Here is a 15,383-nt window from a genome sequence, read left to right as displayed (position 1 = left end):
TGCATACATGCAGGAAAAAAGCTCATATACATGAAATAAAAATAAACCTTAAACAAAAAGGATTTAAATGAGGTCAGGCAATTGTGGCACACACCTTTAATTCCAGTCCTCAGAAAGCAGAGACGTGCGAATCTCTGAGTTTGAGGCTACCCTGGTCTACAAAATGAATTTGAGGACAGCCAGAGCTACACAGCCAGAGCTATCTCAAAAAACCAAATGAATAATTCAAACATGAAAAATAGTGTAAATTTTAAAGAATTCTAATGTGAATAACTACAATACACAAAATATAAAAGAAAAGATATTTACTATCTTGGACAATTAACTAATTAAAGAAAACTTTTTTGAAAACCATAATTGATTAAGAATCAATCTAAGTTTCTCAACATATACATGGAAAGAACCTGAAGTGGAAAATGTGTTAACTAGCTTGATTTAGTTATTATACAATGCATAAATAAGCTGTTATGTTACATAAACATATGTATGAGTATTTGTTAATAACATAAGTTTTTCCATGTGTGAGTATTTGCCTGTATGTGTGCATACCACATGCATGCCTGGTGCCCTCTGAGTCTGGAAAAGGGTGTTAGATCCCCTGGAACTAGATTTACAGATGGTTGTGACTCACCATGTGGATGCTGGGAGTTGAACCTGGGTCCTCTGCAAGAGCAGCAAGTGCTCTTAACCACTGAGCTATAACATTTTCAATCCAGCAGAAGACATCCCCTGACATGCTCACTTAGAAGTTCCAAATGGCAAATTTACCATTTACTTCTAGCCCTTGGAATGATAAGGAAGTGCATTTAGGCGAGAATCTAACTTTAGGCTATAATAGGGAAGTAGGTTAAGGCAGGAATTTTAATCTTAGGGTGGAACAAAAGAAGTAGGCTTCAGGCAAGAGTTTGGGCTTTGACAAGAAAGTGAGCTCAAGTATTTTGGTCATTATGACTCGCCCCTCTTAAACAGCTGATATGGGAATAATCCTGGGACTCTGCTTACTGCCTGGTTAGTTCCTTATTGTACTGCTCACCCTTAATACTTGCATGTAAATAAAATGATATAAAAATGGATTGGGAAAATTAAATTTGCCTTCAGTCTCAGGATACACTGGGGTCATGCTACAATGTTGTCTAACTGTCTTTTCCTTTTTAATCCTCACTCCTGCCCTGGAGAACCTGTTGACTGACTGAGGGGGCTTGGTCACCTATCCAAATACCAATGAACTTTTTTGCAGAAATGAGACCCGGTCCTAAAAATAAAGGAATCACAAAGGTCCTCCAAAAGCCAAAAAAAAAAATCTTGAAAATAGTTAAATAACTCCGTTTCTGTTTTTGAAACTGTGTACAAACTACAGTAATCAAAAACAGTTGTACAACTGGCACAGGGACAGACTTTTAGGGTCAATGGAATTTAACACTGAAAATCAGCTGATTCTCTGCAGAGGCACCATGGCCATTCAATGCAAAATTAAATAAATAAATAAACAAACAAACAAACAAACTTTAATAAATGGTTCAGGCACAACTTGAAGACCACATGTAAATGAATGAAGTTGGGCCTTTACTTTGTATCATTTTTAAAAATGAATTTGAGATAGAGAAAAACCTAAATCTAAGAATTAAAATTATGAAAGTCTTTACAAATGAAGAAAAAGGAGGAGGAGGAGGAGGAGGAGGAGGAGGAGGAGGAGGAGGAGGAAGAAGAAGAGGAGGAGGAGGAGGAGGAGGAGGAAGAAGAAGAGGAGGAGGAGGAGGAGGAGGAGGAAGAGGAAGAGGACAAGAGGAGAGCATAGGGAGATGGTTCAGCAGTTAACAGCACATACTGCATTTCAGAGGACCTAAGTTCGATTCCCAGGATCTATGTCAGATGGTTCATAATAGCCTGTAATTCTAGCTCCAGGGGAACCCAATCACCTCTGGCTTCTGCTGGTACCTATGCTCATATTCTTACACACAATTACACACATACACAATTACACAAACACACAATTTAAAAAATAATAAAAATAAACCTAAACAAGAGAAAGAATTATAGTGGTTAATCTTATGTAGACTTGACTAGTCTATGGAACCCAGTTGTTTGGTCATATATTATCCTAGAACATTTCTTTGACAGTAATTCTTACATCTGATTAACATTTAGAATCAGTGCACTTTAAAGCAGATTGCTTTCCATACTGTGACTGGGCATGACCCAATCTGCTGAAGGCTTTAATAGCAGAGATCAGAACTCCCTGAAGAGAAAAGAATTCTTCCACAGGAGTGAAGCACAAAAAGTGTACCCATTTTTCTAGTCTGCCCTTTCCTGCATGTTTTGGACTCAGGACAATGGCACTAACTTTTACCTGAGTTTCTATGAATTTCAGAGGAGCCATGAGAGCTGTGTGTGTGTATGTGTGTGTGTGTGTGTGTGTGTGAGAGAGAGAGAGAGAGAGAGAGAGACAGAGACAGAGACAGAGACAGAGACAGAGACAGAGACAGAGACAGAGACAGAGACAGAGACAGAGACAGACAGAAAACAGCAATATGGTCTCTGTTCCAGATTTTTAAGTACAGAACTCGAAAATCCCTTGTGACTCCAATTAATGTTGAGGGTGTCTGTTAAACAAGATGCAAATATAGATTCGCTTCTATTTTTAATTGAGGAAGCTGGAAAGATCTTCATTCTAAAATCTAAGACCTGACCAGTCCCCGTCAGCCCATGACCCGCCTCTGTCCCCAGCCCTCCTGGTCCGACCTTGATAGGATTAGTAAGAAGATGGTGTTCCTACAGGGAGCTGGCAAGAGGGTGACACGTCCACTCGGCCTGGACAAGGGAGGCAAACTGCTCCCCTTCAACCGTCAGCTCGCCAGGAGCTCGCGATGGAGGCGATGGCCAACTGGAAGGTGGCAGGGAGTGAGCTTGGCAGCTGGCAATAGTTCTGTCGGAGCAGACAACTTGTGGCTGTGCCCTGCGCACGCCTGAGCCAGTGTGAGAGGAAGAGACAATCCTTCCTCACCATCGGGATAATCAAGAGTTTAGCAGGACCTTTGAGTACACATCAGGATAGTAAGGAGCCCGGCGAAAAGCACAGACTATGGCGCTGAAATGGATTAATAAGGAACTTAGTGTTTTGTTCCCCCTTCTAAGATGGCTATCCATCTCCTGAGAGGCTCTGCCAGTGCCTCACAAATACAGAGGTGGATGTTCACAGTCATCCATTGGACTGAGCATAGGATCCCCAATGAAGGAGCTGGAGGAAGGATACAAGGAGCTGACAGGGTTTACAGCCCCAAAGGAGGAACAACAATATGAACTAACCAGTACCCTCAGAGCTCCCTGGGACAAAACCATCAACCAAAGAGCAAACATGGTGTGACTCATGGCTCCAGCTGCATATGCAGCAGAGGATGGCCTAGTTGGTCATCAATGGGAGGAGAGGCCCTTTGTCCTATGAAGGGTCTATGACCCAGTGTGGAGGAATGCCAGGGCCAGGAAGCAGGAGTGGGTGGGTTGGTGAGCAGGGAGAGGGAGGAGAGGATAGGGGGAGGGTGTTTTTAGGAGGGGAGACCAGGAAAGGGGATAACATTTGAAATGTAAATGAAGAAAATATCCAATAAAAAAATTTTTTAAAAAAAAGGAACTTAGTGATTTGGTTCATGGCCCTCCAGTACAATGTTCTGCAGGTCCAGTTGGAGATGACATGTTTCATTGGCAAGCCACAATTATGTAACCTAATGACAGCCCATATCAAGGTGGTGTATTCTTTTTGACAATTTATTTTCCTACAGACTCACTCTTCAAACCACCTAAGGTTGCATTTACAACAAGAATTTATCATCCAAATATTAACAGTAATGACATCAATTGTCTTGATATTCTAAGATCACACTGGTCTCCTGCTTTAACTGTTTCTAAAGTTCTTTTATCCATTTGTTCACTGCTATGTGATCCAAATTCAGATGACCCCCTAGTGCCAGAGATCGCACGGATCTATAAAACAGAAGATCTTGGGAATGGTCTCAGAAGTATGCTGTGTGATGCTACCTTAAAGTCAGAATAACCTGCATTATAGCTGAAATAAACTTTAAATTACTGTTCCTTTTTTGACTTTCTTATCCACCTGCTCCCCTATCAGACCTCATCTTTTCTAATTTTATTTTTTGTTTACCTCCCTTCATTCATTCACATGTTCATCTGAGAAGACCTAAGTTCTTCTAGCTTTGGACAATAACTGCTTTTAGAAACTGTAAAGTAGTTACAAGAAAAGAGTTGCCCAAGATTCAGATTTTTTAAAACCTAGAGCATGTGTATTATGTGGCCAGTGTCTTCACTCTAACTTGGTTCTGAGACCAAACCAATCCTCACTGTTCTACCATGCTGAAGAAGCCATCTGAGGGGGAGGGAGATGGATGCTCAGCTGTCACATCAAAGGAAGCAGCACTGTTCTAGAAGCATCCATTCTTGTTTAAACCTTCCACTATTAGAGATTGGAGGTCACATGATGTACTTTATGATCATAACTGATGTGGCTGGAGAATTGGTACTGAATTAGAGCATTAGCAGAACAGAAAATATGATGTATTTTATGCATATCAATAAAGGAATGACCTATTCTTGTGCTACAGAGGATGGAAATTGGAAGACAAACACTATTTGTATACCAAAATAGGGTCTCAAAACATTTTGTAATTTTCATTTAAATTGTTAAGAGGCTTGGAGCAAACCGGGCGTGGTGCACACCTTTAATCCCAGCATGCGGGAGGCAGATGCAGGCAGATTTCTGAGTTCGAGGCCAGCCTGGTCTTACAAAGTGAGTTCCAGGACAGCCAGGGCTATACAGAGAAACCCTGTCTCGAAAAACCAAAAAAAAAAAAAAAAAAAAAAAGAGGCTTGGAGCTATTAGTTTATCTTCCAATACTGTTTAATGTAGCACTGAATAAATGATGTGAGTTGCAACTAATAGCTCTCCTATTATTTTTCTTCAATAAAGTTGCATAAATCAATGAGTTAACTGCCTGGATTAATCAGTATGGGACACAATCCTTTGTAAATGCAAAGCTGTTTTTGTATATACTGTTGGAATTTGCTTCAAATGATGATGTAAAGTTCAAAAGAGTGAATATATTGCCATGTTCAGTGTTACATGTTGACACATTGCTTGACTAGATTTATGCATAGTTAATAAGCTATTCAAATAGTGTAGCTTTAATACACTACACATGACTCTAGCAGGCCTACAGTTCATGTAAAACTCAAACTCAAACTCAAAACTCAGCAGTTTTGAAACATGTATATGGACTTTAAGAAATTTCTTTTCCAGGTGTATCCCCTTCTAACTAAAATTTCTTCATCATCTTATATACTTAACAGCTGAAATTATATATATATATATATATATATATATATATTGAGAGAGAGAGAGAGAGAGAGAGAGAGAGAGAGAGAGAACGAGAAATAATTGGTCAAAATTTATAAAACACGGTATTGTTTGGTGAAAAAACAAAACAAAATAAAAAAGGCCTGACCAGTCAATATATTTCACATACATAGATGCAGAAATCCCAAACAAAATATAAACAAACTGAATCTAATAAATCCATTAAAAGGGTATTGGGACTAACATTATAAATGTATTATATGTATACTAGGAATTCACAGTTGCCTTTCTTTCTTACATTCTCATGTAACTCAGTAAACTGATTGAACAAACAAGAAAATAGCATATGACCATCTAAATAGAAATAGGAATTATACTTAATATTTAGCATCCAGTATAAAGAGGTTAATTTTAAACATTTAATGCAAGTTTTTAAAAAACTAACACCAATTCTTGCTAAAACTCCCCTGATTTGGCAAAACATTTGAAAAACCACACACACACACAAACTGGTGAATCATGGAAATTTTTTCTTTTTTTTATGTTATAACTTTTTTATTAGATATTTTCTTTATTTACATTTCAAATGTTATCCCCTTTCCTAGTTTCCCCTCCAAAAATCCCCTAACCCCTCCCCCTGGCCCTGCTCCCCAACCCACCCACTCCCATTCCTGGTCCTGGCATTCCCCTATATTGGGGCATAGAGCCTTCGCAGGACCAAGAGCCTTGCCTCCCATTGACAACCAACTAAGCCATCCTCTGCTACAAATATAACTAGAGCCACAAGTTCCACCATGTGTTTTCTTTGATTAGTGGTATATAGTTCCAAGGAACTCTAAGAGTACTGCTTAGTTCATATTGATGTTCCTTCTATGGGGCTTCAGTCCCCTTCAGCTCCCTCGGTATTTCTCTGACTCCTTCATTGGGGACCTTGTGCTCCATCCAATACATGACTGTGAGCATCCACTTCTGTATTTGCCAGGCACTGGCAGAGCCTCACAGGAGACAGCTATATCAGGCGCCTGTCAGCAGGCTCTTGATTCCAGCCCACCCAGTCAGAATGGCTAAGATCAAAAACTCAGAGAAACTGAGATTGGGATGCAATATATGAGAGAAGAATTTTTTTTAAAGTTAGCTTTACAAAAAGAGAGAGGATTTATTAGGGGAAGCTGCGCATGTTGGAACATGCCTTTGTTTCCAGCCTTAAGGAGGCAGAGGCAGGTGGATCTCTATGAGTTTGAGGCCAGCCTGGCCTACAAAGTGAATTCCAGGGCAGCCAAGGTGACACAGAGAAACTCTGTCAAAAAAAAAAGAAAAGAAAAGAAAAGAAAAGAGAAGAGAAGAGAAGAGAAGAGAAGAGAAGAGAAGAGAAGAGAAGAGAAGAGAAGAGAAGAGAAGAGAAGAGAAGAGAAGAAAAGAAAGAAGAGAAGCCAGGTGGTGGTGTCGCATGCCTTTAATCCCAGCACTTGGGAGGCAGAGGCAGGCAGATTTCTGAGTTCAAGGCCAGCCTGGTCTACAAAGTGAGTTCCAGGACAGCCAGAGCTACACAGAGAAACCCTGTCTTGAAAAAAAGAAGAAGAAGAAGAAGAGGAGGAGGAGGAGGAGGAGGAGGAGGAGGAGAAAGGTGGCTGTAGGGGGGGGAAATAAAGGGTGAGTAATGAGGGGCTGAAGAGATGACTGAGTGTGAAGAGCTCTTGCCCTTCTGCCTCTAGATCTGAGCTAGAGTCCCAGCACCCACACTGGGAGGTCCACAATCACCTGCAACTTCAATTCCAGGAGATCCAATGCCCTCTGCTGGCCCACAACACTGCACACCCATGGTGTACATTCAAACAAGCAGGAACACACATGCATACATAAAAAAAATAAAATGAAAATGAAATTAAAATGTAAAAATATATTAGAGCACATCTAAACTTTGCACAGCGGTGAATGTCTGTTATTTCAGTATTCTGGAGCCTGAGGTAGGGGAGTTATGGTTCAAAAATAGTCTGAGCTTTATAATGGTTCTAGTCCAGCTATGCTACATAGAAACCCTGTCTCAGAAAAAAAAAAAAACTAAACTTTAACAACAAGAAAATTCATGAGTCCATAATGACATTAAACAACTACAGTTGGAGTGGGGAGTGAATCAGAAGCTCCTTAGCGGGGAGGGAACGCCAGTTAAAGAATATTTAAGAGGAAGAGAGCTAGCAATAGAAAACCACCAGTTGAGAGTCACCAAGGGGGAAACTGTGTCAAGCAGAAATCAGCGGCACGTGCAGAAACAGTGGGTAAGGACCGCTGGGTGACAAGATGTGGAAAGACAGCAGCTATTACCACCACTGAATGGTCCCGTGGCCTGGCCAAGGAAGAGACACACACGCCAGGTGACTCCTGATGTGACATATTAGTTTCCTCCAAAGGGAAAAAAAAAAACAAAAAACAAAAAACTTTAAACCTGAATGAGGAAAAGACAACACAGCACCTTTGTACATTCTGGAACTGTGAGGTACATTCCAGGAAAAGATTTGCCTACATTTCTAAAAATGTCAGTGTCATTAGAAAGAAGGAAAAAAGAAAAAGACTGAAGATAAGGAAGAGGGCAGAGACCTGGTGACTATGGTTGGTAGGTTCTCCTTGATTGGGTTCAAGATCTGAAAAATAAAAACAACTTCCCCAGGGATAACTCAGGAAATCTGTATTTAGGTAATGATATCAGATTTACTGTCATTCCCAGAGTGGATAATTGGTGTGAGGTTTTGGTTTTGGGGTTTTATTTATTTATTTATTTTTGGAAAAGGTCTCAAGTAACCCAGAGTGACCTTGAATTCCTTATATAGCTAGGGATGGCCTCGAACTCTTCCTGATTCTGTTTTGGGCCCCAGAGCTGGGATTACAGGATGTGCCACTCTGCCTGGCATAGTGTAAAGTATAAGACAGCCTCACTTATCTGTCCAGTGCTCTAGGGAAAAGAAAGGGATGAAGGAAATGTGACAGAGGAGGACCCTTGAATAGGATACAATGTTTCAAATTAAGAGTGAAGACCATTACAGTATCAAAAATATTTCTACTTACAGCAAACCAGTAGCCAGCATCAAACTAAATGGAGACAAACATATACAAGGCTGCCCACTTTCTCTCTACCTATTCAATATAGTACTTGAAGTTCTAGCCACAGCAATTAGACAACAAAGGGGGATCAAGCGGATACAAATTGGAAAGGATGGACCATCAAGAGACTGCCATATCCAGGGATCCATCCCATAATTAGCCTCCAAACGATGACACCATTGCATACACTAGCAAGCGTTTGGTGCAAGGACCATGATATAGCTGTCTCTTGTGAGACTAGGCCGGGGCCTAACAAACACAGAAGTGGATGCTCACAGTCAACTATTGGATGGATCACAGGGCCCCCAATGGAGGAGCTAGAGAAAGTATCCAAGGAGCTAAAGAGATCTGCAACCCTGTAGGTGCAACATTATGAACTAACCAGTACCCCGGAGCTCTTGACTCTAGCTGCCTATGTATCAAAAGATGGCCTAGTCGGCCATCACTGGAAAGAGAGGCCCACTGGACAGGCAAACTTTATATGCCCCAGTACAGGGGAACACCAGGGCCAAAAAATGGGAATGGGCGGGTAGGGGAGTGGGGGGGGGGAGACTTTTGGGATAGCATTGGAAATGTAATTGAGGAAAATATGTAATAAAAAAATTTAAAAAAAAAACAAATTGGAAAGGAAGAAGTCAAAATATCACTATTTGCAGATGATATGATAGTACACTTAAGTGACCCCCAAAATTCCACCAGAGAACTCCTAAACCTGATAAACATCTTCAGTGGAGTAGCTGGATATAAAATTAACTCAAACAAATCAGTGGCCTTTCTCTACAAAAGGATAAACAGGCTGAGAAAGAAATTAGGGAAACATCAGCCTTCACAATAGTCACAAATAATATAAAATACCTTGGCGTGATTCTAACTAAGGAAGTGAATGATTTGTATAATAAGAACTTCAAGTCTCTGAAGAAAGAAATTGAAGATCTCAGAACGTGGAAAGATCTCCCATGCTCATGGATTGGCAGGATTAATATAGTAAAAAAGGCTATCTTGCTGAAAGCAATCTACAGATTCAATGCAATCCCCATTAAAATTCCAACTCAATTCTTCATAGAGTTAGAAAGGGCAATCTGCAAATTCATCTGGAATAACAAAAAACCTAGGAGAGCAAAAACTCTTCTCAATAATAAAAGAACCTCTGGTGAAATCACCATCCCTGACATCAAGCTGTACTACAGAGCAATTGTGATAAAAAAAAAATGCATGGGACTGGTACACCAACAGGCAGGTAGATCAATGGAATAGAATTGAAGACACAGAAATGAACCCACACACCTATGGTCACTTGATCTTTGACAAAGGAGCTAAAACCATCCAGTGGAAAAAAGACAGCATTTTCAACAAATGGTGCTGGCACAACTGGCAGTTAGCATGTAGAAAAATGCAAATTGATCCATTCTTATCTCCTTGTACAAAGATCAAGTCTAAGTGGATCAAGGAACTCCACATAAAACCAGAGACACTGAAACTTATAGAGGAGAAAGTGGGGAAAAACTTGGAAGATATGGGCACAGGGGAAAAATTCCTGAATAGAACAGCAATGGCTTGTGTTGTAAGATCAAGAATTGACAAATGGGACCTCATAAAATTGCAAGGCTTCTGTAAGGCAAAAGACACTGTCACTAAGACAGAAAGACCACCAACAGATTGGGAAAGGATCTTTACCAACCCTAAGTCAGATAAGGGACTAATATCCAAAATATACAAAGAACTCAAGAAGCTGGACTCCAGAAAATCAAATAACCCCATTAAAAAGTGGGGTACGAGCTAAACAAAGAATTTTCAACCGAGGAATACCAAATGGCTGAGAAGCACCTGAAAAAATGTTCAACATCCTTAATCATCAGGGAAATGCAAATTTCCTGAGAGTCCACCTCACACCAGTCAGAATGGCTAAGATCAAAAATTTAGATGACAGCAGATGCTGGTGAGGATGTGGAAAAAGAGGAACACTCCTCTATTGAGAGTGGGATTGCAAGCTGGTACAACCACTCTGGAAATCAGTCTGGTGGTTCCTCAGAAAATTTGACATAGTACTACCAGAGTATCCAGCAATACCTCTCCTGGACATATACCCAGAAGATGTTCCAACTTGTAATAAGGACACATGCTCCACTATGTTCATAGCAGCCTTATTTATAATAACCAGAATCTGTAAAGAGCCCAGATGCCCCTCAACAGAGGAATGGATACAGAAAATGTGGTACATCTACACAATGGAGTACTACTCAGGTATTAAAAACAATAAATTTATGAAATTCTTGGCAAATGGATGGATCTAGAGGATATCATCCTGAGTGAGGTAACCCAATCACAAAAGAACTCACATGATATGCACTCACTGATAAGAATACCCAAGATACAATTTGCAAAACACATGAAACTCAATTAGAAGGAAGACCAAACTGTGGATACTTCTTTCCTCCTTAGAATGGGGAACAAAATACCCATGGAGGGAGTTACAGAGACAAAGTTTGGAGCAGAGTCTGAAGGAATGACCATCCAGAAACTGCCCCACTCGGGGATCCATCCCATAAACTACTGCCAAACCCAGATACTATTGCATATGTCACCAAGATATTTCTGTGGGGATCCATCCCATAAACTACTGCCAAACCCAGATACTATTGCATATGTCACCAAGATATTTCTAACAGGACCCTGATATAGCTGTCTCGTGTGAGGCTATGCCAGTGCCTGGCAAATACAGAAGTGGATGCTCACAGTCATCTGTTGGATGGAACACAGGGCCCCCAATGGAGGAGCTAGAGAAAGTACCCAAGGAGCTGAAGGGGTCTGCAGCCCTATAGGAGGAACAACAATATGAACTAACCAGTACCCCCAGAGCTTGTATATCTAGCTGCATATGTAGCAGAAGATGGCCTAGTAAGCCATCATTAGGAGGAGAGGCCCTTGGTCTTGCAAAGATTATATGCCCCAGAACAGGGGAATGCCATGGCCAGGAAGTGGGAGTGGGTGGGTAGGGGAGCAGGGCCAGGGGAGGGTATAGGGGACTTTTGGGATAGCATTTGAAATGTAAATGAGGAAAATATCTAATAAAAAAGAACAAATATTTCTACAACAAAAGCAACACGTCTGAGCTGCGTGCTGTCAACTTGATACAAGCTAGAATCCTATAGGAAGAGGAAACCTTAGATGAGGAACAGGCTCCATCACAGTGGCCAGTGGGCAACTCAGTTGGACATGTTTTTTCCTGGGCCCAGTCCACTCTGGGTGATGCCACCCCTGAGCAAGTGATCACAAGATGAAGGCTGATAAGATTGTTCAGTGGGTAGAGGTGCTGATAACTTAAAGCACAATGTACCACTCCTTCAAACACAACACACACACACACACAGACACCACACTAAGAAAATGAAATGGGAAATAAAAAAGAAGGGAAACTGAGCAAGCCGTGGAGAATAAGCCAGGAAGCAGCTTTCCTCCATGGTCCCTGCCTCTGCACCTGTTTCCTGCTTCAGCTCCTGTCCTGAATCTCTGAAATGATGGACTGTAAAGTGTCAGATGGAATAAACTTTCCTTTCCAAGTTGGTTGTGCTCAGGATTTTATCACAGCAGCAGAAGACAAAATAGGACAAAGTCCAACGGAAATTTTGTTGACCACTGCTGCTTGACAAAGTTTCATCATGTGGATATCTCGAATCACAGATCCCCAGCATCCTTTGACTTTCATTTTGATGATTCTGACTATGCATTATGGGAGTTTCCTTATGCCTTTTCCTTTGGGAAATTTTGTATGGGCTTTGGTAAAAGATATGAATGTATACAATAACAGTCTTGTTAAACAAAGTAAATCTTTGGAAACAAATGTCTGCCACTGTGGAATCATATAATTCTGCCTACTCCTGCGCAAGAATCCCCTTTGTGCCCCCTGTATGCACCAAGAATAGAGAAGCTGCACAGTCCTTAACTGAAAGATGGTGCCAGGAACTCTTACGTATACCTGGTCCTAAGGATGAAAGCACAAGGACTAGAGAAACAATGTGCCCAGGCTCTCAGAATGAGTGGCAAGACCAGGTACATCCCACAAGAAGCAGGTTCTGTTAAGAAGCTAGACTGGCTTGATCCCTCTCTGACATATACAGCAGCATACATTGAAGGGATTAGGATGGTAAGGCACAATGGAAGAAGAGGAAGAAGTGAGACCTTCCCTTTGAGGAGTTGATGAGAAGAGACCCATACTCTAAGACCAAGGCACATAGGAACACAATTAGGAAATGGCTCAATGCTTATTTTGCTTCCTGGTGCAAACACTGCTTCATGCCCCTGGAGGGATGGAAATTGCTCTCATGGGTTTGTTTCACAGGACTCGATGTCTGGTGCCTGCTGACCAGAAAGCCAGGACCTTGCAGAAGGAGGTGCAAAGGGCACATGCTGGGGTTGCTGGACCTTAGAGAACAATGGGGACTTAGATGCTTTCTGAACTTACTGCCTTTGCTTCAAAGAAAAATACAGCACTAAAGTTGATGATTTCATTCATTCTGGATATTAAAAAATAGAACTAAATTAGGTTAAAAACAATCTGTGAAAAGATCATATATTTCTTGTTATCATTAAGTCTGCTTTCAAGATTGCTAGTGACTAAGCCATTATGCAATCATAGACTCAAAAAGGTGTGTCCTTTTTTTTTTCCATTAACACCAGCTCTCCTGATTTACCCTCAGATAATGTCAGTCCCTTCTCTCCCCGACTCCACACCTCTACTTTGGGACCTGAACCTGGCTGGAGCCAGACTCCAGCAGAAACCTTCTTTCAGACAATTCCATGTAGAGAGATGAAACCAGTTCCAAGTGAAAGATTAAAAACCACCAAGGGGGGAAAAAAACCTAATAGATTGGAATACAGAGAAAAATCTAAATAAGATGTCACTACATTAAAAGCAGAAATAAAGGGCAAAACTCTACACACAGGCTTAGAAGATTGCTATGAGAACTGAGATAAAAGACATGAAATATTCACCAGACTATAAAGGGCTATATTTGTAACAGAGACCATGATTGTGTAAGTGTGGAGAAGAACATAGCATGGAGAGCCAAGACAATGTAAAGTTAATCAGAAGATGTCTCAAAAAACAGGCAAAGTCAGAGGAAACTGTGAATGTGAGAATCATGCCAAAAGTAGAGAGGTAACATTGAAACACTGAAACAGTATGTAGAACAAAAGACAAAGGAGAGTGGACCTTCCACTGGGGAGAGACATTTCTGTAAGAGCTCTAGGTTCCTTGAGGCCTTGTGTTGGCTCTGTCTGGTTAAGTCTAGAAGCTTCCAGAAAGAAGCAGTTTGAATAAGGATGAAAGACCATACCTCTCCCAGACCCCTTCTAGCCCCTGCTTCTGCCCTGTAGAGGGTAGGCAGGTTGTGTGAGAACAATAAAGCACAGAGATATAAGTTTGTTTTCTTTCTTGGGCCACACAGCAGAGCTCCTCTAACACCTTGATTTCCCAGTGTGTACTCCAAACCGAACTACAAAGTAAATACAAACTGCTCAGCATTTCTATGATTCCTATCAGTGTGACTCCTGGATTGTAATTTCACTATTGAGGGAGAACTCCATCGGGGTAATACCTGGATTATGTTCAGCATAGTGTACCATGCAAAAGAAAGGGTCTCAGTATCTTTTGGGTGGTGACAATGACTTCAATGTCAACAATGAACCCATCCCCCAAAACCCAACGAGTGTGCAACCACAGGTGGCCTGTCTTGCCCTTCCTGTATATTCCTAGACAGAACTGAACCCTGTTGCCTTGGCAACTCTCTTCAGAGACCTGACAAATCCAGTATTTGCCCAGCTTGGGGAGGGGAGAAGACTAAACAAATGTTTAGGCTTTCCCCATCCATTAGATTTGGGGGCTTTGGACTTCTCTCCTTCTTAGGAAACATTGCCTTCTCATCCCTGCCTACCTTAACATAGCTCCCTTTGTAATCGAAGAAAAGAAGTGGCCATGTGATGCTGATGAGCGAGGGAAAGAGCTTCTCTAGAGGAGCCTGAGGAGAACGAGATGAACAGGGTGGTTTGTTCCAGAAGGCCTGGCTGCACCACACCAGGTCTGCTCCCCAGTGCCTGACACTCACTGGCAAGGACTGCCCCACTGTGCTGTGCACCAGGGCCTGGATGTTTCAGCTCTTCTCCTTCACCACTTCTGCCAGGGCTTGTACTACTGTGAGGTTATCTGTTAACGTCAGAGTTAAAAGTCTGGGTTAGGAAACAGTTCTTCCTGCTGCCAGGACTCTCATTTGGACCCTCTGCGCTGGATAGTTTTATGTCAACTTGACACAAGCCAGAATCATTTGGCAAAAGGGAACCAGCACATGTCACTCCTTCCTCATTGTGTTCTGGCTTGAACCTGATGTTGTCACAGGCTCCTGAGTGGAACGCAGGGTCCCCGGCTGGTTTCACTGTTTTGGGAGGTTGTGAAACCTTTAAGAAGGGGAGGGAGTCTGGCGGGTGGAACAGGGTCACTTAGGAGCAGGCCTCTGTAGGTTATGACCCTGCTTCCCTCCTGTTCCAGTCCCGATTCAACCACCCTATGAGAAGCTCTGACCCAACTGCCTGGTACCTGCAGATGAGTCACTGAAGCCAGGGACTCCCAACTGGGACTGGAAGTCGTGCCCAGATATTGGCTAATCAGCACTTTATTAACCAATCACAGGTGATAGAAAACAACTTTTCCACAACACTGAGGTGGGAGATGCAATGGGATCTCTGGGCACAGAAACCAGCATCTGAGTACACCATGTAGTAAACCATCCCCTAACAGCTGGACTCAGATTTCTTTTTTCTTTCTATCTCTCTTTTTTTCTTATTCAGTTTATGTTCTGCTCACTGCCCCTCTCCTGGTCACCCTCTCCCACAATCCTTCCCCCACCCCCTTTTCCTCTGAGGGCTGGACTCAGATTTC

The 15,383-nt window shown here is 41.8% G+C and overlaps 1 pseudogene; it reads left to right on the top strand.

The window, feature by feature from the left end:
• The first annotated feature begins 2,864 nt into the window (after positions 1 to 2,864).
• Gm46314 lies at positions 2,865 to 4,023 on the top strand (annotated as a pseudogene).
• The last annotated feature ends 11,360 nt before the right edge of the window (positions 4,024 to 15,383 follow it).

Source organism: Mus musculus, chromosome 12 (assembly GCF_000001635.26).
Source record: "Mus musculus strain C57BL/6J chromosome 12, GRCm38.p6 C57BL/6J".
NCBI lineage: Eukaryota > Metazoa > Chordata > Mammalia > Rodentia > Muridae > Mus > Mus musculus.
Note: the sequence above shows the minus strand (reverse complement) of the source record. Positions and strands in the feature narration are given on the sequence as shown.